Below are 21,921 nucleotides of genomic sequence, written 5' to 3' on the forward strand. Positions count from 1 at the left end.
TTGAAATATTTGATATAGTTTGACATTTTCATTGCTTTATATATAATAATACATATATGCTCATGTTTTATATAATTAAAATCACACTCTACTTGGTAATCTAGCTTGCCATTTTCACTTAACATTATATAATGAACATTTTGACATGCTATCTGAAGTTGTTGGACAAGATTACTTTTAACAACTATGTACAATGAATAAGGTATAAAAAGTTGCCTCAAATTTTTTGATGTTACATTGAAACTCATGTAATACAAAGGTAATTAATTAGAAATTTTCAATGTTAAAATTTTACTACAAGAATGTTTAGAGACTATCTTTTAAGATACCCACTCTCGCGAGTCGATTATTTTGTGTATTTGTCAAAAAATATATATAAGTCACATTTGGAAAGTCTGCTTCAGAGAATGCAGCTGTGCTGTTTTGCTGGCCCAAGGCCAGACCACCTCTACCCAGGTAGGTGTCTTCTTGAGGGGTGTAATTTTCAGAGGGCCAATTTAGAAGGTGATGAATAAAGAGGCACACTAACCAAGCTGGTAAAATTAACCGCATCCACCCCGGCTGACCATGGGACAACAGAAGCTGCTGCAAAACTCTTCAAACATCCTTCTCATGCTTGGTAAATGAGATAAGACTTGAAGCTTTTGGTTTTCGTATTCTCACTATTGCCCAAAACTTATTTCGCCAGGACTGAATTTTTCAGTCTGAAATAACCCTGAGGCTAATACTAAGACACTTGGGTGGACGTAGTCCATTGACTAAAAATATGCAGTTAGAAAAACAGAAACGTGGGGCGCCTGGGTGGCGCAGTCGGTTAAGCGTCCGACTTCAGCCAGGTCACGATCTCGCGGTCCGTGAGTTCGAGCCCCGCGTCGGGCTCTGGGCGATGGCTCAGAGCCTGGAGCCTGTTTCCAATTCTGTGTCTCCCTCTCTCTCTGCCCCTCCCCCGTTCATGCTCTCTCTCTGTCCCAAAAATAAATAAACGTTGAAAAAAAAATTTTTTAATAAAAAAAAAAAAAAAGAAAAGAAAAACAGAAACGTTTAATGGTTTATCTGCATTTTAATTAAGAACAGAGAATCTTGCACGTCATGTGTTATACAAAGACGCAAACACCTTTTTCTTAATTATGAAGAGATTAATCTCATTTTTCTAATTGTAACGAGAGTCACTAAACAGCTAATGCAGGTGAAAACAACGGTGAGGGGCACCAAAGGTCCCCAAAGTTAAATGAAGTCTTCTTTCCAGACTTCTAGTCCTGACCTAGGTACATGCTTTATGCCTTTTAGCACGATTTATGCTTCAATTTTTTAAAAAATGAGATCTTTTTACTCTAAATTCAGGTCTTCTCGGTGTCTTTGTTGCTCCTTATGTGTAACTACAGCTTCTTTATAGGTGTTACTGATTCGCCACCAAGCTATTGTTTGATATGTCATTCATACTCTGCCATAAACCACCTGCATGTATATTTATATATGTGAAAATCATGATCAGTTAGTGACCTGGTAAGCTTCAACGGAACAACTTCCAGAGAGAATAACTGAAACACCAGAAAACTTTCTTTTACTAATTAATAGAACGTAACCTAATTAATATTAGCCAGTTAGAGTTTTTACAAAGATGCCACATAGAACTAAGTATTTTTTACCAACCCTTTGATTATGAGATATGTCATACGGTTCTTATTAGCCGCCGCACAAACATATTTCACCATTTTAGTACCAAAAGAGCCTTCAATATTAACAGAACGATTCTCCCGTTACATTATGGGGATGGAGGGCAGGTAAATGTTTAACAACTAGTACTCTGAGCGGGTGGTGGAGGGAAAGGCCTGATTTTTAGTGTCTGATGACTTATGTGTAACTCTTCAGCCAGGGCTGGTTCAAGTTACCCAATTGACTTCACTGGATGTGAAATTGGGAAGACTTTCAAAGTCGCTTCAAGCCAGTTTAAGCCGGCCCCAGAAGCCACTGCATTATGCATTTGACATAGTCTGAACAAAAAAAAAAAAAAAAGGAAAAGAAAAAGAAAGAGAGAGACAATGAGAGAAAGAAAAACCTTCTGGTTTTGGTTCATTTACATTCACTCCATTACTTAGACCCCAAATAAGCTCTCATTTGCTTTAATGATCTCATACCTACTTAAAAACTTGCATTAAAAAGCAGCTCATCTGAAAGGGCTTTCTTACATCTCCAAGGGCAACCCCCGTGATGAGTTCCCCCAGAAAGTGTGATCTGATCATGTAGGAGATTTTACAGTTTGCAGAAGGGGGAAGCTCAGGATCATCCTGGAAACTCAAATGCACTGTGAAGATGAACAGGAAAGCAGGTTCTATTTATTCTTCTATCGTGTCTGTGGTTTCCAGAAAATTTTTCCAATCGATTTGCACTTACTAACCAAATGACTTTTTTGTACCTCTTTTCAAGGGGCAGGCACAGCAGCAGGGTCACTTCGGGAAACACAGTTGCGTTGAAGCTACTGCCCCGTCTCTTCCCGGCAGCCTCCCTGCCCTACGGGGCTTGTCTTCTTCACTTGGGAAAAGCAGAGCCTGAATTCTCTGTGTCTTTGCCGGGATGACGGTCAGGTCCCTGGATGGTGAGGTCAGTGCCCACATTACCGTTGGGAACTGTCCCGAGCAATGCAACGTCGTGGGTGTGTGCATGTGAATCTACACGCGTGTGCATAGCGTGTGTGTATTCATACTTTTGGCCAGTGGGCAGAAGATCTGACTTAGATACAAACAAATGCAATTTTAATACATAGATATAAAATCACACGTATATGAATATATAGAAACAAATACAATTATATATGATGATACAATTTTCATGTATATAAAATTTTATATATATTTTTCAATACAATTTGGTATGAAATTTCATGTAATTTTTGTAGGTACACACAGACATATGTATGTGTAATATATGTATTGACAGAGGAATCATTTGCATTCTTTTTTTTTTCCATGTTCGATGGGCGAAGGAGAGAAAATTATCTGAACCAGAGACTTTGAAATTGAAGCTCATTTGCAACGGTTAATTCCTCCTCCAGATGGTCTCCTGGGATGTATTCTATGCCCAGTGACGCCCCACCCAGTTCACTGTGGCTTTTCAGGGGGAAGCCACAGCCCCTGTTTCTGTCCCACCCATGTCCATCTGATTTGTTGCTATCGTGTCTCACACATGAGACAGGCCTCTTTCCAAGAGGAAGCTGACTGTCTTTCCCTCCTCAATTCCTGCTTTTGAGATCTTAGTGTCTCTCTGTTTCACTTTCCAGTGCCTTTATTTTGTTTCCCTCTTTATATTATTCTCTGCATCCACCTTTTTGTAATCTCTTTGCTTTTTTTTTTCTTTTTTCCCTTTTAAAGATCACTCTTCCATCCTTTGAATTCTTACAGATTTATGATTTATTAAATCATGTTTAAGTGAATTTTATTTATTTTTGAGAGAGAGAGCATGGGAAGGGCAGAAAGAGGCACAGAGAGAGAATCTCAGGCGGGCTCCAGTATGGAGCCCGATGCGGGGCTTGAACCCATGAACCGTGAGATCGCGACCTGAGCTGAAATCAAGAGTCAGAAGCTTAACCGACTGAGCCACCCGGGAGCCCCTAGATTTATATTTTTTATCCCTACACAACTGGTGTTCAGTTTTTAACCATTAACCTGTAATGTCATTGACTTTAAATTTTCACTGCATTTTGGCCTTATAGCTCAATCTTTCATCTTTTACACTTTCAATTTTTTATCTCATTGACTTTTGTATTTGCTTTTCAATCTCATCAATTTTATTTTACTTTTTAGGCTCAACCTTTATCTTGGAGAGATTTTAACAACAACAACGACAGCAACAACAAAAGCCTTATTCTTTTTCATTTTATGATTTGTTTTTATGATGGCAAGAAAGAGGTATGGGTACAGGGATATGGGAAATGTAGAGCATCCACAGGCCAAACAGAGGAGGCTGTGACTTCCTCCCTCAGGCTGCGCCGGGAGCCTAGCCAGCTAAGTAAGTTTGGCTGGTAAGACTGGGAAACACGGATTAAATGTGTGCAGGGTTAGAATAGAGTCTACAGAAAGAGCATATTTGATCTATCGATGTGGTATTTCTTCCCCTTGTATCTTAAAGCAGGGGTCAGCAAACTTTGGCTGCTGGACCAAACCTAGCCCCACCCTCTGTTTTTGTAAGGAAAGTTTTCCTGGAACACCCAAACGAGCATGCCCCTTGGCTCACCTCTTGTCTGTGTCTGCTTTTGCGCAGCAACAACAGAGTTGAGTAGTTGCAACAGATTAAAATATTAGCTCTCTGGCAACTTACAGGAAAAGTGACAGACCCCTATATAAAACCATGCTGTCATTGTCTGAGTACCCTCCATAGTTGGCTTCAGAGACAGGAAATTCATAAACGGGGGTCTGTGAATTCCAAGACTTCACTGCCAGGTGGGATACAGAAAACTAAACACGTATGTGTGACGCAGGGGGCTGTGTGAAAAGGACCGCGGGTCTTGGGGGTCGGAAAAGTCATTTCAGGGGAGGAGACTTCTAGGTTGAGACCTACAGGTAACTGGAGGTAGGCAAAATGCTGGGAGTGGATGTGGTTGATGTAGATCCTTCTGGGTTACAGAAATCGCATGTGCTGTGGCCCGGAGACAAAAAGAATGTGGCCTGTTGGAAGAAGTGAGAAAAACTCAGTTTTGCTGAAGCACAGAGGGTGGGAAGGAAAAGAATAAGGCCAGAGTGGTGCCCCAGCCTGAGGAGTGAGGGCCTTAACGGCTCAAGTGAGGAATGTAGGTATTATTGTGAGGAAAATGGGGAGCCACTGAAGGTATTGAAACAGAAAACTTAAACAAAATAAATAAATAAAGCAAAAACAAGAGTGACAAAATGGGATTTTCCATTTCAGGTGTCACGTGAACAGGAAAATAATATGTTGTACGTATTGCAAACGACCTGAGAGGAGGTACCTGTGTTACAAGATGGCCTTGAGTGATGCTTCACGGGAAGGTGGCGCTCCAAGGATGTGGTGCTCAGCAGCCAAGCTCCAGAGAAGAGATTGTTCAAAACCATTCTGCATAAGACAATATGAAAGACTTGCCTGTTGCCTGGGGGTGGGGTGGGGGTGGGGTGGAGAAGAGAGTGGGTAGTAGTGAAAATAAGGGAAGTTGAAGAGAGGAGAGGAACTGAATCCTAGGATTAGATGAGGTTCCACCAATGGACCAAGGCCAGGCAAGACTCCCCGGTTGGGTCACCAAAGGACATCTCAAGCCTTCTCAGGTTGAACTTCCATATGAAGTTGCTGGCATTTCTGTGTGGTAAACCCCTCCCTTCTCTTTCCTCTCTCCAGTCTGCAGCAAAATCTACTATGGGAAGATTTACTTTATGAGGAAAAGGCCAAATTTTATCACTAGCTTGACTCAGCACAGCATGAGAAAGTAAGCCAAGAGGCAGAGGAGGCCATGAGAATATAAGCCTCTTGGGCACATGGTTTTTCTGGGCTGGAGATATAGATTTGGGAACCAATGGATGGATAAATAGATAGATGGTAGATAAATGATAGGAAAGGAAGAAGGAAGAAAGGAAGAGAGGAGGGAAGGAAGGAACAGAAAGAAAGAGGGAGAGAGAAAGGAAGGAAGAAAGGAGGAAAGAAATGCATGGAGTAAATGGGATGCTTTATATCAAGCACGCAAAGTAAGAAGAAAAGGACAAAATCTGAAGGAAACTTAATATTTAAGAGGAGAGCGGGGAGAACTTTCAAATGAGAACGAGAAGTAACAATCAAAGAAGTGGGAGGAAAACCAAGAGGTTGTGGATTTTGGAAGTAGAAGGAAGAAACTTTCCGTTGGGGCCTTTTGCTTGGGAACGCCACCAAGGGAGGGCTCTGTCCCCATGAAGGACCTGCTGTCACAATTCCTTTGACTCCCCTTACCAGAGCTGGGATGTGCTATTAAGCTTAGCCCTTTCCTGACAAAGGAACTGAAACTTAATACCTCCGTCCAGTTCCAGATTCTGCTTCTCCAGCATGAGCCCTTGTAAATTTAATTGTTGCCCTTGTCGTGAAGCCCCTCCTTCAGGACACCGCAGGACAGCAAAGTCCGCAGATACCCCTATTTCCAGATTCAGGTGGAAAACAGCCTACTCTGAGCCTGACAAAATTTATTTCGGCAAGTTCAGGCTTATCACTTGACTGGACCCGTATTTTGGATGATGTAGAGTCACAAGGTACAGTCACAGGTTGCAATTTAAAATGATATATCTCTGGTAGTGTGTGGTATTTGTGCTTTTCCAGCTCTGCAAAGCAATGCATACTTTCCCTTGATTTTGAGCATCCAGATCATTTATTCATTGGGAACTCTTCCATCGTATAATCTGGCCCTGCTTTCTTATTGGAAAGTTCAATACAACGGTAAATAAAGTAAGTATACTCATGACCATCGCTGATGTCACTAGTCTTGCCACCAAAACAATTCTGGCACCACTTAGAATAGAGATCTCTCATCTTTGTTGATTTCATTAATTCTTTACACATAGTGCTATAGTTTGTACCTGGAGTGAAGTTTCTCCATTTAAAAAGGAAGCAGCTCTTTTCTTTTTTGTTTGTTTTTGGAAACAGGTACTCTCCTATATACCTGGTGAAATATAAATTCTGCAAAACAATTTGGCAGAACAGAAAAAAAAAAAAAGATCTTTAAATTGCTTGTTCTCTTTGACCTAGTAATTCATTTCTAGAATTCTTCAGGATCTATCCTAAGGAAACAATCAGGAGCACGGTTACATTTTTACGTACAAAAATAGCCAAAACATTGCTTATAAGTAATGATAGTTGGAAACAACCTCAATTTTCAACGGAGGGAAATGACAAAATAAATTACGGTCTGTGTGTATGATAGATTATTTTGTACCCATGATAAATGTTTTCAAAGATAATCACAAGGAGAAAAGGCATACAATATGCTTTGTAGAAATGATAGCAAGCAAAAACACATAATACCATGTTTTATGGACTCTAAAATTTCATTGATGGTAAGAATAGTCAGGGGAGGTCCTAAGAAATGTGGATTATGAGCATCAGTCACCGCTCTTAAGAGAAAAAAAATGGTCACCAGCCAATCCATTTCTTTTTGACTTTTACCACTATCCCATTACAGCCTTTCATCAACTTCTCGCAAAGCCTTCTTCCTGTGTCTGCGAGTTAGACCTTCCTCGAAACATTTCAGGGCATCTGAAGACTTCAGCCTCACTACTTTATGCTCATGGGATTCCATAACAGCACCCATAACCATGCCTTCGTTCGACAGTGTCTGTTGTGTGCCACACTCCCAGACTGTCCTGGGACAGAAGTGTGGTTAAAACCGGGAATAAGACTGACCGGTCTCTTCCTTGAGCTTTCCAATCAAGGTGGAAAAGACGAGAGCCTTGCTCTCTAATGGCTGACAATTTCAATGAAAAGACAGATAAAACCCAGCTAAATTACAACGCAATTACAATGTGATTAAGAAACAATAAACGTGCCATAAAAAGCACATGTCACAGGAATTCGACGAAGGGGAAGGTTAGCAAGGATTAAAGCAATCTGAGATGGGTTCACTGATTCAGTGGCATTTAAGTGAACCATACAGGATGCATAGAGACTCCTATTTAGAGAGAGGAAAAGAGAAGGACGTTGCAGTTTGGGGAACAACGAAAAGAAGGACCTACAGACAGAAATTTGAGACCTGGGCACTCTTCAGCTTTCGTCGTTTAAGCCAAGATTCACCTTCATTCCCTGTAGACTGAGATGCCGGTGGAATGGGGTCAACGAATTTGTTGCCCTGTTCAACGTAGCATGAATTCCTAACCTTTTTGACCAAACTTTCACACTTATAAGGAGTGGAATTTCCAGATTCTAGGAGAGAGGTAGCATCATTTTTGAGATTTGCCCAAGGTTTTCGTTCCCATCACTCTTCGCTGGGCCTTCACAGGGAACCTCTGCGGGGAAGCTGGGGCCACGGATCGCGAGGAAGCTAACATTTAGTGAGTGTTTTAATCCTGCAAGGACCCTGCCAGGGATTGTTGGTCTCACTGCTCCCCCTTTTCAGGACGTTGAGATCAGGAAAAAATAAGTTGTCAACTACTACATGGTGGAGCTAGGTCTCAAACTTGGTCTGGTTCGGGAATTGGATCGCAGGGATTTCTGTACAGAGCTGGACGTGAGACAAATACTCTACTCATCCTGAGTCCTCTTTCCTGCATGATGTATTTTTTTTTTCAATTTAATTTTTTTATTTTTATAAAGAATACTTGTTCATAAATATACAGTTAACTTTAACTTTTAATATACATACAAAATGTTTTACTATATGTGAACTGATCGATTAATTTTTCCAAACTGCATACCTATGTAACACAGGCAACCAGCAAGCATTTAGAAGAAACAGAATGACTAAGGTCCTAGAAATGGTCCTTGCGCATCCTTCCAGACTACACCTACCCAAGGAGAACCACGAATGTGACTTCTAAGAGCATAAATGAGTTTTTTTTTTTTTTTAAGTTTACTTATTTTTTTTTTTTTTCAACGTTTTTTTTTTTTATTTTTATTTTTGGGACAGAGAGAGAGACAGAGAATGAACGGGGGAGGGGCAGAGAGAGAGGGAGACACAGAATCGGAAACAGGCTCCAGACTCTGAGCGTCAGCCCAGAGCCTGACGCGGGGCTCGAACTCCCGGACCGCGAGATCGTGACCTGGCTGAAGTCGGACGCTTAACCGACTGCGCCACCCAGGCGCCCCTAAGTTTACTTATTTTGAGAGAGAGAGAGAGAGAGAGAGCACTCGCGCGCACATTCAGACGATGGGGGCAGGGCAGGGAGGGGTGGAGACAGAATACCAAGCAGGCTCTGTGCTGACAGTACAGAACTTGGACCCAGGAAGAGTGAAATCATGACCTGAGCCGCAATGGGGAACCAGATGCTTAACCCACTGAGCCACCCAGGCGCTCCAAGCATAAGTGAGTTTTGTCTGTTTTTGTACATTGTGTAATTTCAAATCATGCAATATATAATCTTGTGCCTGACTTCTTTTGCTCCATTAAATCTATAAATTTCCTTTTAAGGACTGCTTGAGCTGCATCCTTCAAATTTTAAGATGCTATGTTTTCATTAGCCTTTAGCTAAAAAATGTTCAAAATTTCTCTTGCGATTTCTTCCTTGACCCATGAGTAATTTAGAAATACATTCCATAGTTTTCAAATATGTGGGGGTTTTGCATATATCTTTTGATCACTGATTTCTAATTTAATTCCATTGTGGTCACAAAACATGCCTGGTGTCATTTATATCTTTTCAAATTTATTGTGACTTGTGTTACGAACCAGGATATGGTCTATCTTGGTGAATGTTCCATGTATACTTGAAAAAAATGTATATCTTGCAGCGGTTGAAAGAAGTGTTCTAGCAATGCTCATTTGGGAATTGGTTGATAGTCATCCAAATATTTTATATCCTAGCTGATTTTTTTTTTTTTTTTTTGTCTACTTGTTCAAGCAATTACTGAAAGAGAAATGCACTGTGACTGTTGATTTGTCTCATACTCTTTTTAGCTTTTGGTTTTCATTTCATGTATTTGAAAGCTCTTTTTTTTTAAATGTTTATTTTTTTGAGAGAGAGAGAGAGAGCACATGTGGGAGAGAGAGAGACAGAGAGAGAGAGAAAGAGAGAGGGGTGAGAGGCAGTGAGAGAGAGAATCCCAAGCAGGTTCCATGGTGTCAGCAAAGAGCCTGATGTGGGGCTCGAGCTCACAAACTCGAGATCATAACCTGAGCCCAAATCAAGAGTTGGACTCTTAACCGAGTGAGCCACCCAGGCACCCCTGAAGCTCTTTTTGTGGATGCACCCACATTTAGGATTATTGTCTTCTTGTGGAGCTAGTGTCATACCATTGTGAAATGTCCTTCCTTGTCTTTCCATTTCTTTCTATGAAGTCTACTTTGATATTAATAGAGCCACTCGAGCTTTATAACCATTAGCGTTTGCATGGTATCTCTTTTGCCACCCTTTCTTCTTTATCTTTTGTATCTTTGGCTTCATATTTAAATTGTATCCCTTGTGATCAACATATCACTGTGCCTTGTTTTTTTTGTTTAATTTTAAGAAGGAAGGGATTTAATATAGAGAACTATGTATGTATGAAATCATTGAAGGCAGGAATCAGAAGCCACTGTTACGTTTCCTAATATACTGCCGTAGTCACAACCCAAAGGTCAGGGACACCGTGGGCACAACTGCCTCCCCGCAGCCCAAGCTGGTGAGTAGGCGACAGAACACGTGGATGCCCATCTTTAATACCTTGCTTCCAGATGTCACCACCTGACACTGACAGCAAGATGGTGTCTGACTCGACCTCAATTTCCTGATCTTGCTACGGCAGCTGGATTGCAGCGCCTACTTCCAGCGTAGAACCTGGCTGCAAGGGCCTAGCTGCAAGGGAGTCTAGGAAATGTAGTTTCGACTTTCCAGTCCCTTCTGTACAGAAAGCAGCCCTAGAGGGAAACGAAAACTTTTCTCTCTAGGGGACATTGTACATTTTTTTTTTTTTTGTGCCTGGAGCATGTGTCTGCTCCCCTCGACCCCCGCTCTTCCCCAGATCTGGCAGTGCTTTTCAAACTGCAGATTATCCACGAAGTGCTAATGGTCATAAAATCAATAAAGTAGGTATTGACTGCAAGGAAAAATGTACAGACTAAAATGAAATAGAGTAGAATAGAAAAATTAAGTACTTTCATGAAATGTCTGTTTCGGTTTTGTGTGTGTGTGTGGGGGGGGGGGGTTTGTGTGTGTACGTGTATGCGTGGCTGTGTATTGAGTTCCACTGTAGATTGTGTCTGTTACTGCAGAACACCATCAAAAGCCTTGAAAAAAAAATCCCTTAAGCCTAACTCCCTCTCCTGTGTGTTGCAGACAACTCCATAATTGCCTCCCTTCTGGATTTTTTGTTAGTTTTTACACCATGTATAGGGTGAATGTCTGTTTCCTCATGAGACTCTACCTCCTAGAGGTCAAGGGGGGGTGGTTGTCTTGTGTCTTGTGACTTCGGCATGAGGTCTGTGTTGCAGTGGCATTAAAGAAAGTAGACTCTAATTTTTACAGCCGTTTTAGGTTCACAGCAAACCTGAGCAGAAGAGACAGAGATTCCCCATACAGCCCCTGGCCGCGCCCCCCCTCCCCCCATGCACAGACTCCCCACCCCCCACCCCCATCAACATCTCACACCAGAGGGGTCCGTTTGTCACACTCCATGAACCTGCACTGACTCTTATTGTCATTCAGAGTCCCTGGTTTACATTAGGATTCCCTCTCGGTGTGGCACATTCTAAGGGCTTTGACAAATGTATAATGACATGGACCCATGATTACAGAGCAGTTAGTTTCACTGCTCTAAATCTCCTCCGTGCTGGACCTTGCTTTTCTATCCAGTTTAATGAGGTAAAATAGACTCAGTATCTCAGATCGGGGAAACAGCCTTGTTAAAGACCCCGAGGTTGGAGGGCACTGACAAGGGGATGTTTGGAAGGTAGAAGGCCACGGAGCAGGGAGAAGAGACGGCTGGAGTGGTGACAGAGCTTTGCCCAGGCCGGAGGCCAGCATGAGAGTTTTAGCCCTTTTTCCTGAGAGCAACGGGGAATCGACAAAGAATTTTAACCTAGAAGTGACATGACTGAAAAGGCCTGGCTTTTCTGGTGTCTCAGCGAATGCCCAGGGCATTTAGAGAGTCTTCTCCCTGGGCTGATTGGAATTCCAGCATGTTCCTGCTCTGTGGGACCTTTGGGAATCCGATAGGGACCAATGGCTCTTCTCTGTCACGCCTCACAGAGTCACATTCTGCATGTGCACAGCTTTTTCCCAGCCAGAGATCAAGAGGATGCTTTTACGGATGGCGGAGCTCCTTTTCTGCACGTCGCCCTCCTTCTGATACCCTGCCTTCCCTACAAGCCACACCAGCCTCACCGGGCTCAAACCCCAATCCCTCTTCTCTGCCCAGTGAAAGTGCAGCTTTCTGACTGGCAGTTTTAAAAGGCCTTGGGGAGAGCTGGGTGAACGTAGAGCTCGCTTCGGGAGTTTTCTTTCTCCCAAGACTAACAACCCTGCACTGTCTGTTAATCAATGTCTAAAACCGGATGCTTCATATACTTTGTCCCCTTTGAGAGCTGTTTGCTATGGAGGGGAAGCCCAATTCCCACCTTTCTATCATGGATGGAAGCAGAAGATATAATTTGGGTGGTTTTGTCTTCTTTTTGTGGTGTGTGTGTCAGGGAGAGAGAGAGAAAGAGAGACCCGCATTCTTGCCTGTTACGGGACAGGCGAAGTGATGAAGGCTGCCCTTCCCCTAGAAGGCTGGTCTGGGCTCCAGGGGGAAATGAAACAGAGGATAAACTGTTTAGACCGGCCCTGCTCTGGGTTTAGGGCAGTGTGGGTCAGAGACCAACCTGCATCGAAATCCTTGGGCTCCAACCACCTTGCTCTACTGAATCAAAATCTCTAGGGACAGAGCCTAAAAATCTGCATTTTCATGACCCCTCTGTAATTTTATGTTCTGTAAAACTAAAGGGCCACTGCCTTATGGGGAAGGGCTTTTTCTTCTCTTTCCCCCACTTCCGTATGTCAGGAGGCCCGGAACGTGATGTGGGTGGGGGTGGTGATGGGGGCTTAGCCCTCGTTAGCCTTGGTGCCTCGGCGTCCATGAGATCCAGCTCAGCTCACCAGGTGCAACAGTTAGGGATAGCAAGGAACAAGGATTTACTCTGGAGTCTCAAGTGATATGTTTGTCGCATCGCTGCAATATTAGCCAGCATTCGAGAACGATAGCGTTAATCATCAGGTCCTTTCCTTTTACCCCGTATTCCTAACAAAAGATAAATGCCACAAGTAGCTAGCCTCGGCAGGACGTGGTTAAGTGTCATACCACCTATAGATCTGTAAAACTTTTAGCACGCAAGTTTCTAGAAGATATTGTGTTTGTTGATTTACCTAGCAGCTAGCACAAATCTCCTTGGCTAGTGAGGAAATAGATAACAGGGAGCGGTTAAATGTTCACATGCCACGTGCTTGTTGACTTCATGCCTTCCATGTCTATTACAGAGCCTATTACGTAATTGGCATTCAATAATATTTGTTGAACAAGCAACAACTCAAAAATGACACTAAAGCATTTTTTATAAGTAGGGCTGTTCACATTGCCTATGCTAGGCATCAGAATCTTGACTCCCCAGGTAGCTTAACTCAGTTGTAGAGGGTATAGTATGCACTTAGCTAGTACAGTTCTGGCTGTAAGAACATGTTCAAACATATTTGGCCATAGAATTCCATCAGAATTACGCTCTATTGACATACAGGAGCACAAGTAAGAAGTCGTGTTGTATCATGTAGGCTTAGAGTAGCAACATTAGAATGGCTTACAAATAGATTGTTGTTGGAAACGATGACAATTTCTTCCATATGCTCCTTAAAAATGTATACCAAGACTTCTAGGAACACATCTGAAAAATTAAACAACTTGTGTTTTATTAAAACAAAATACGTTTAAGGTATTGGAGTCAGAGGGTTAGATACATAACCCAGAGAATACCCGAGGTGGGTAAACGGTAAATGTTAACTAGGCATCGGTGTAAAAAAAGTGAAAAGCATTGATGCAGCAGGTTATCGGCTATGTAATTAGGAAATCTTTTTAATCTTTAGATTAAAATAATCTGTTATTTTATATACCACTAAGAAAGAACGCCCCCCCCCCCAAAGTTGCTAATTAAATTACAGAGAAATGTTTTCTTATTTCCTGGTTCTTTCCACACGGTAATATGTCTATGCCAACAGGAATATCAATGATGTAGCATTTCTTTAAAAAGTAGCTCCTTGGGGCACCTGGGTGGCTCAGTCGGTGAAGCGTCCAACTTCGGCTCAGGTCATGATCTCGCAGTTTGTGGGTTCCAGCCCCGCGTCGGGCTCTATGCTAAAGGCTCAGAGCCTGGAGCCTGTTTCGGATTCTGTGTCTCCGCCTTTCTCTGCCCGCCCCCCACCATGCCCATGCTCTGTCTCTCAATAATAAATAAATGTTAAAAATAAAATAAAATAAATAAATAAATAAATAAAAAGCTCCTTTGGGAAAATAAAACCGCTATTTTGAAAAGATATATGCACCCCTATGTTTATTGCAACATTAGTTACGACAGCCAAGATATGGAAGCAGCCCAAGTGTCCATCGATGGATGAATGGATAATGATGTGGTGTATATACACAATGGAATATTACTCAGCCATAAAAAAAAAGATATTTTGCCATTTGCGACAACATGGATGGGCCTCAAGGGTATTATACTAAGTCCAGTGAAAGACAAATACCATATGATTCCGCTTATGTGTGGAATCTAAAAAAACAAAAGAAGTGAATAAACCAACAAAAAAGTGGAAACAGACCCATAAGTACCGAGAACGAGCTGATGGTTGCCGGAAGGGAAGGGGGTGGGGGGATGGGCAAAATGGGTGAGGGGGAGCGGGGGATGGGGGCTTCCAGTGACAGAAGGAATGAGTCACAGGCATAAAAAGTCCAGCACGGGGAATGCAATCATAGTCTTGTAATAGCTTCGTCTGGCGTCAGAGGGTAGCTACACCTGCCATGAGCACGGGATGTATAGACTTGTGGAATCACTATGTTGCACACCAGAAATTAATGGAAATCGGTGTGTCGACTATACTTCAACTTAAAATGTGCTTCTTCAGGATTTTCTTCTAGGTTGCTGACACTCACCAATCAGATTTTATTTTATTTTTTTAAAGGTTATTTTTATTTATTTATTTTGAGAGAAAGACAGTGCGTGCATGCGTGAGTGAGCAGGAGAGAGGCGAGAGAGAGAGAGAGAGAGAGAGAGAGAGAGAGAGAAGGCCAAGTAGGCTCCATGCTCAGTGTGGGTCCCACCACAGGGCTTGATCCCATGACCCATGAGATCGTGACCTGAGCCCTTTATCAGTACTGATTTAAACAAAACAAAACAATATCTATCAGGGACGCCTGAGTGGCTCAGTCATTAAGTTTCTAACTTCGGCTCAGGTCATGATCCCACAGTTCATGAGTTGAGCCCCGCGTTGGGCTCCACACTGATGGTGCAGAGCCTGCTTGGGACTCTATCTCTCTCCCTCTCTCTGCCTCTTCTGTGCTCTCTCAGTCTCTCTCTCTCTCAAAATAAATTTAAAAAAACTTACAAAAGAAAGCAATATCTGTCAGCAGTAGCCAGTAGAAAGTTCTCCAACACTAATCAAGTGGATATTAACAACGGCTCAACTCTTTTTTTTTTAATGTTTTTATTTATTTTTGAAGGAGAGAGAGAGACAGAGCATGAGCAGGGGGAGGAACAGAGAGAGAGGGAGGCACAGAATACGAAGCAGGCTCCAGGCTCCGAGCTGTCAGCACAGAGCCCGATGCGGGGCTCGAACCCACGAACCGCGAGATCATGACCTGAGCCGAAGTCGGACACTTAACCAACTGAGCCACCCAGGCGCCCCAACAACAGCTCAACTCTTGAGCACCAGCAAAGCACATGACTTAAAGTGACGATAAACAGCTCTGACCAAACTGGAGCACTGCAGCCAACAACCGCTTGGCAAATGACAGCAGCCAACGGGAGATGCTTTTGATTATAACACGGATCCTAATGTCAGGGATGTTAAAATATATTTGTTTAATGTGCATGTTAGGGAAAAAAAAGGTCATGTTCCAAAAAAGACTTTGGGGTCCTGGAATTTGCCCAACAAAATGTGGGTGCTGAATGACTCATTGACAAGAAAATGATTTTTTCTGTGTGTGGCTCTGAGACTGAGTTTGTGTCTCAGTTTAATCTGTGTGTCTGGCGACCTTTTTTGGTTCTCCGACCCCATCAGCGCTCTGCATAGTCTGTGGGAAGACACAGGTAATGTTCCCTATGCCTTTTGGCGTGAAAGAATGACTCCTTAATTAGTGTCTGAGCTGGAACATGTCGTGATATGGTCTCTTTGCCAGTTTGGGTGAAATTCTCTTGTTTTGTTTTGTTTGCAGTGAGTAACGCAAGCAGGAAATCTTCCTTTTGCAAAAGCTTCCCCACTCCTTGAACTAGCCAGTAGCGTTGAGGGTAAATTTCTTCATACAGGCCCTCTTGTTTCTAAGTGCCGAAAAGAAAATGCAAAGGAAACATGTTAAAGGCTGGTACAGGTCCAGCATAGTCGCCCAAAAGGCTTTCCTCTGCAGAGGTGGTGCTCCTGTGCCCAGGTCCCCCCCCCCCCGCCACCCCCCCCCCTCCAGCTCCCGGTCTGGCCCCTTCAGGCCACACCCATTTGGGAAGCAAACCACAATGAGGAAGTGACTCCGGGGTCAGCTTCCAGTCCCAACGACACAAGTGCCCTTTGCGTTAGACCCCTAGATTTGGGCGGAGTTTGAATCCCGACTTCCCTTTCCAACACGTAAGCCGCTACTTGGGGGACCTTGAGGTTCTTTCTGCCACGTGGACTTCAGCTGACACCACCCCAACCTTTCTGTTTGATCCTAATCATGTCGATTTTGAAAAGGGAGGACACTAGTATCTCAAGTCCTCCCCCACCGCCCAGACTCCTGATTCCTACGCAATTTCATCTCTGTTCTCTCGCGGCCAGCTGTGTTATCTAGCAAGTGCTACTGTGAGGGGCAAATTTTTTTTTAAATTTTACTTAAATCCAAGTTAGTTAGCATATAGTGTAATAATGGTTTCAGGAGTAGAATTTAGTGGTTCATCACTTACGTATAATACCCAGTGCTCATCCCAGCAAGTGCCCTCCTTAATGCCCATCACCTATTTAGCTCATCCCGCCCTCCCACTCCTCCCCTCCAGCAACCTTCAGTTTGTTCTCTGTCTTTAAGAGTCTCTTATGGTTTGGGGGTGCCTGGGTGGCTCAGTCCGTTAAGGGTCCAACTTCAGCTCAGGTCATGGTCTCGCCGTTTGTGAGTTTGAGCCCCCTATTGGGCTCTGTGCTGACAGCTTCCCATATGTTCCTCTGTTTTGTTTCTTAAATTCCACATACAAATGAAATCATATGCTATTTATCTTTCTCTGATTGACTTATTTCGCTTAGTGTGATACATTCTAGTTCCACCCATATTGTTGCAAATGGTAAGCAAGATTTCATTCTTTGATTGCCCAGTAATATTCCATTGTGTATATATACCACACCTTCTTTATCCACTTGTCAGTCGATGCACATTTGGGCTCTTTCCATACTTTGGCTATTGTTGCCAGGACTGCTAAAAACATTGGGTTACGTGTGCCCCTTCAAATCAGCATCTTTGTATCCTTTAGATAAATACCTAGCAGTGCAATTGCTGGGTCGTGGGGTGGTTCTATTTTTAATTTTTCAAGGAACCTCTACGCTGTTTTCCAGAGTGGCTACACCGGTTTGTATTCCCACCAGCCGTGCAAAAGGGTTCCACTTTCTCCACATCCTGGCCAACATCTGTTGTTTCCTGAGTTGTTAATGTGAGAGGCAGTCTTAAATTCTATTCCTTCTTTAGCACAATTAGCACCTACCCATCCTAGAATCTATTTATATGTAATTTTATATGTAATGTAAAAGGATCTATGTGGTAGATACATATACATATACATAATGTACATGTAATATGTAGTATGTAATATGTTTATATGTAATATGAATGATCAACCTGGCGATCCTTCAAGGTCAGCCAGGGTGATTTGCTGTGCCCGCCTTCTTGACAAAGAATTCCCAGCTAGTTTTCGCAGTACAATGTTAAGTTCTCTTTCACTGGGTGCACGTACGTGCACACACACACGCACATACTCACACTTATACAGAGAATGTTTTTGTCCCTCCCCATTTGCATACACATCAGATGACATGACACATCTTGGTTAACCATAAACCTCATGAAGCATCCTCCTATGACCACAGCAGCTTTGCAGATTTTCTTTTTCTTTTTTTTTTTTTACTTAATGTTTTAGGTAACTTACACTAAGTAATTATAATGCATGTGTTACTAGTTAGCCCAAAATGGAGCCCAAACTTTTTAAACAACTTTTTTCACATTTATCTTCAAATTCAAGAATCAAATGAATCACAAAATATATACTTTCAGTTAACTTTGAAAGGTAGATTTTTCCTACTTTGACAGTAATGAGACAATTGAATGCTGTAAAAATTCATAGTGGTACATCGATACAATGGAATATTATTTGGCAATAAAAAGAAATGATCAATTAGATCATGAAAAGACATGGAGGGAGCTTAAATGCATCCTACCAAATGAAAGAAGCAAAAATCAAGAGGCCTACCCAATGTGTGACTCCAACTATATGACATTCTAGAAAAGGCAGAGCTGTGGAGATTGTCAAAAGATCAGCGGTTGCTGAGGGTTGGGGGTAGAAGGGAGAATGAACAGGCAGAGCCCAGGGATATTCACAGCAGTGAAAACTACTCTGTAAGTTACTCTCACAGGAGATACATGTAGATAGACATTTGTCAAAACCCATAGAACTGTGCCAAGAATGAACCCCAACATAAACTATAAATTCTAGTCAATAGTAATGTATCACTACTGCTTCATCCATTTAACAAATGTTCTGCGCTAACACGAAATATTAGAAATAAGTAAAACAGTCGGGAGGGGTGAAGGAGTATAGGGAAACTATATTTGCTGGTCAACTGTTCTATCAAGCCGAAGGCTGTCCTAAATATAAAGTCTATTAATTAACGTTTTAAAACATCGGCTGAACTTAAGAAGATCATCTTAAGGATTCTGAACAACAACCTATTTCTGGAATACTATAATCATATGGAGGAAAAAGAAATATTCAATTAAAAATGATTATTCGAGGGGCGCCTGGGTGGCTCAGTCGGTAAAGTGGCCGACTTCGGCTCAGGTCACGATCTCGCGGTCCGTGAGTTTGAGCCCCGCGTCGGGCTCTGTGCTGACAGCTCAGAGCCTGGAGCCCGTTTCACATTCTGTGTCTCCCTCTCTCTGACCCTCCCCCGTTCATGCTCTGTCTCTCTCTGTCTCAAAAATAAACATTAAAAAAAATTAAAAAAAAATTATTCGAGGGGTGACTGGCTGGCTCAGTCAGAGGACCATGCAACTCTTGATCTCGGGGTTGTGAGTTTGAGCCCCATGTTGGGGGTAGAAATTACTTAAAAATAAAATCTTAAAAAAAAAAAAGATTATTTGGCTCACTAAAACACAAACTAAATTACCAACGAAATGTAATATTTATGCTAAGAATTATCTTTTGGTATCCGTTCTTTTCTCTTTCCACCATGCCTGCATCTTAATCATTCTACTTTGTTCTGAATAAGCATTTAGCTTGGTAGTCAACAGTTAATACTCCCGTGGCTTGAGTGTTCCTAGGTGCTACCAGAAACAACGAAAGGCTTGAAAGAGATGTTGTTCGTTTACAATAAGGCAGAAGCTGGTTCAGTAATGTAAAAACAGAGGTAGTCCTGCAGGAATTAGCCTGTGTCATTTGATTTTTATGGAAGCTATTGCCCAATGGGAGTTAATGATTAAACACATTTGGTGGTATTGTCTTTTGGTTGTTAACCCATGCTTCACAAGTTTTATTACAAAAAGAAAAAAGAAAAAGAAAAGAAAAGCACTTTAGTTTCAACATTTGGGATGAGGCTACTTGGGAATTTGTTTCTAATCCCTTTTGAATGAAATAATTTGCTTTTTAACAGATTCTTTTTAAAACTTAGTATTATCTTGCATAAATAGAAATCAGTGAATCCATAAAATAATAAAATGCTTTACTTTCGATAAAGGGAACCTAAAGCAAAAGTAACTCAGAAAGTAGAAAGCTACTTAGTTTCCACGGTTCTCTGTGAATCAGATTTGAAAAGAACACCAATGACATGATTGACAAAATTCAAATTTTCTATTTTTTTTTCCTTTTTCTCTTTTTTGGTCATGACAGAGGGAAGTGCTAAATCAGCCCTCAGCCTGCTCCTTTAAAGTGAGAGTGACTGCAACCAGGAGTACAAAATTATAGAGGAAAAAAAAAAAAATCACCAAATGGGATTTGATTTTAAAATGCAGATCCTATTTGAAGAGCTTCACAAAGGAATACTGCCTCTGATAAGTGGAGAAAAATCTACCCTTCAAAGCTAATTGTGGTATTAAAGTATGTATGAAAGAAAGAAAAATGGCATATAGCTATTAAAACTAGTTTTGTAATGCAGACACACTTTTTCATGGAAACAGTAACAACAGCCTCGAGGGTATGGGGGCGGGGGAAGGGGGGGTGTGTGGAATGAGCAAGAGAGAGATTCTTCCAGATGAATGAACAAATGAATGAAGGCTTGAAAAAAAATCCAAACCCAAAATTGTTTAAGGTGACTAATTAAGACCCCCTCTTAGAAAAGCTGTTGCTAGGTAAACAAAACTGTTTAAAACATGTTCATCATTAGTGTCCCCTGACAGAAGGATGAGGTGGCAGACTTGGTGACAGAAGGGAGAAGAAGAGCGGCATATGGCCCCCAGTTCTGTCCCCTGCTGACAAGCTGCGTCGCCGCAAGCCCCTTTTGCTCTGTATTCCGTGCACACAGCAGGTTGCTATGCCCCAACTTTCCCATCTGTACCCCAGACTCGTGTCCCAACAACGTGGCTGATACGCAGTTTTCAGCCATGCGCTGGGGGACAGGGTGGGGGTGGGTTTGGGGGGTTTGGAGCAAAGGCCTACATGGGATCTGCCGGAGGATGGGACGGGAGATTAACAACCAATCATCACAATGCTATCCATAATGTATTGTCTCCACAGCATTACATGGTATATTTCCAGTGGGGATTAGCCCATCCATCACAGGCCTTTATTGGGCCCCTTTTTTGTTGTTGTATAAAGCCCAAACACTGTCGTAAAATTCTAAACTGCTTAATTGCTGTGCTGTAAAAATTTGCATATCAGAGATATGTCATTCCATCATTAGATGGCACTAGGTATTTGTTACAAGATCCCAACAATCATGCCGGTGCGCCCCTGAAGAAAGGTCATTTATTGGTATTATGCAAAATTTGCTGCTGAATTCAAATCAGCAGCAATTAGGAGTCTGGATACTGTTGGACTCAGTGTATTTTGATTTCCTCCGGTTCAAGGCTCAGGGCATGCTGACCCCCTTCCCACATGATCAGAATCTTTAAGCAGCATCTCCTGCCAGTTTGGTCTCTGGGCTATTGGTCCTTATAAACTTCTCACCTTCATCCTCTGATATGCATTGGGGTGGTAACTGATTTTTACATCCCAGATTTTGTCTGTGATTGGAATATTGAAATAGCATCGCCTACATAGCTTGCAGTGACAAACTTGGACTTGGGTGCACCCAAGGTTCTCCTTACCCTTAAAATGAAAGATGGATGAAAACATTTATAGAACTCAGGCAGAAGATGAGCTGGGATGTTCAGTAAGCATGCATGATCTCAATGGTAGATGGAGATTCCTTAACAGAGAAATGCCCTGGCAGTGGAGTCCCACCTCGACAGGCCACCACTGGGTGGGGAAGGGGGGTGTCAGTGGATGGAGGTGGGGGGGGGGTACAGAGAGCAGTGGCAATGACACCCTGCTTTTTCCCAGAGCCTTTGATCCCTACGGAGTTGTCCCCTCTCGGGTGGGATGATTTACAGAGCCCACTCGGCAGGGCCCCCTTCATTTAAAAGCAGCCACTCCTGGTTTACCCATGCCTGCACCCCTCCACCCAGGGTCAGTGTAAGAACTAATGGGTAACTAATCCAATTGAAACTACAACGGAGACCCTGAAACCATCAGGGCTTCAGCTGGAACTCAGCCAGGACTCTTGAACAAATGCTGCATTTATTCCCCGCCTGGCAACTTTGTGAAACCCAGTGATCACATGGAATGTCTTAAGTTGCTTGCACAGAGCAGCAGGAGCAGGGGCGGTATGCCGGTAG

This window comes from Leopardus geoffroyi, chromosome B2 (genome assembly GCF_018350155.1).
Source record: "Leopardus geoffroyi isolate Oge1 chromosome B2, O.geoffroyi_Oge1_pat1.0, whole genome shotgun sequence".
NCBI lineage: Eukaryota > Metazoa > Chordata > Mammalia > Carnivora > Felidae > Leopardus > Leopardus geoffroyi.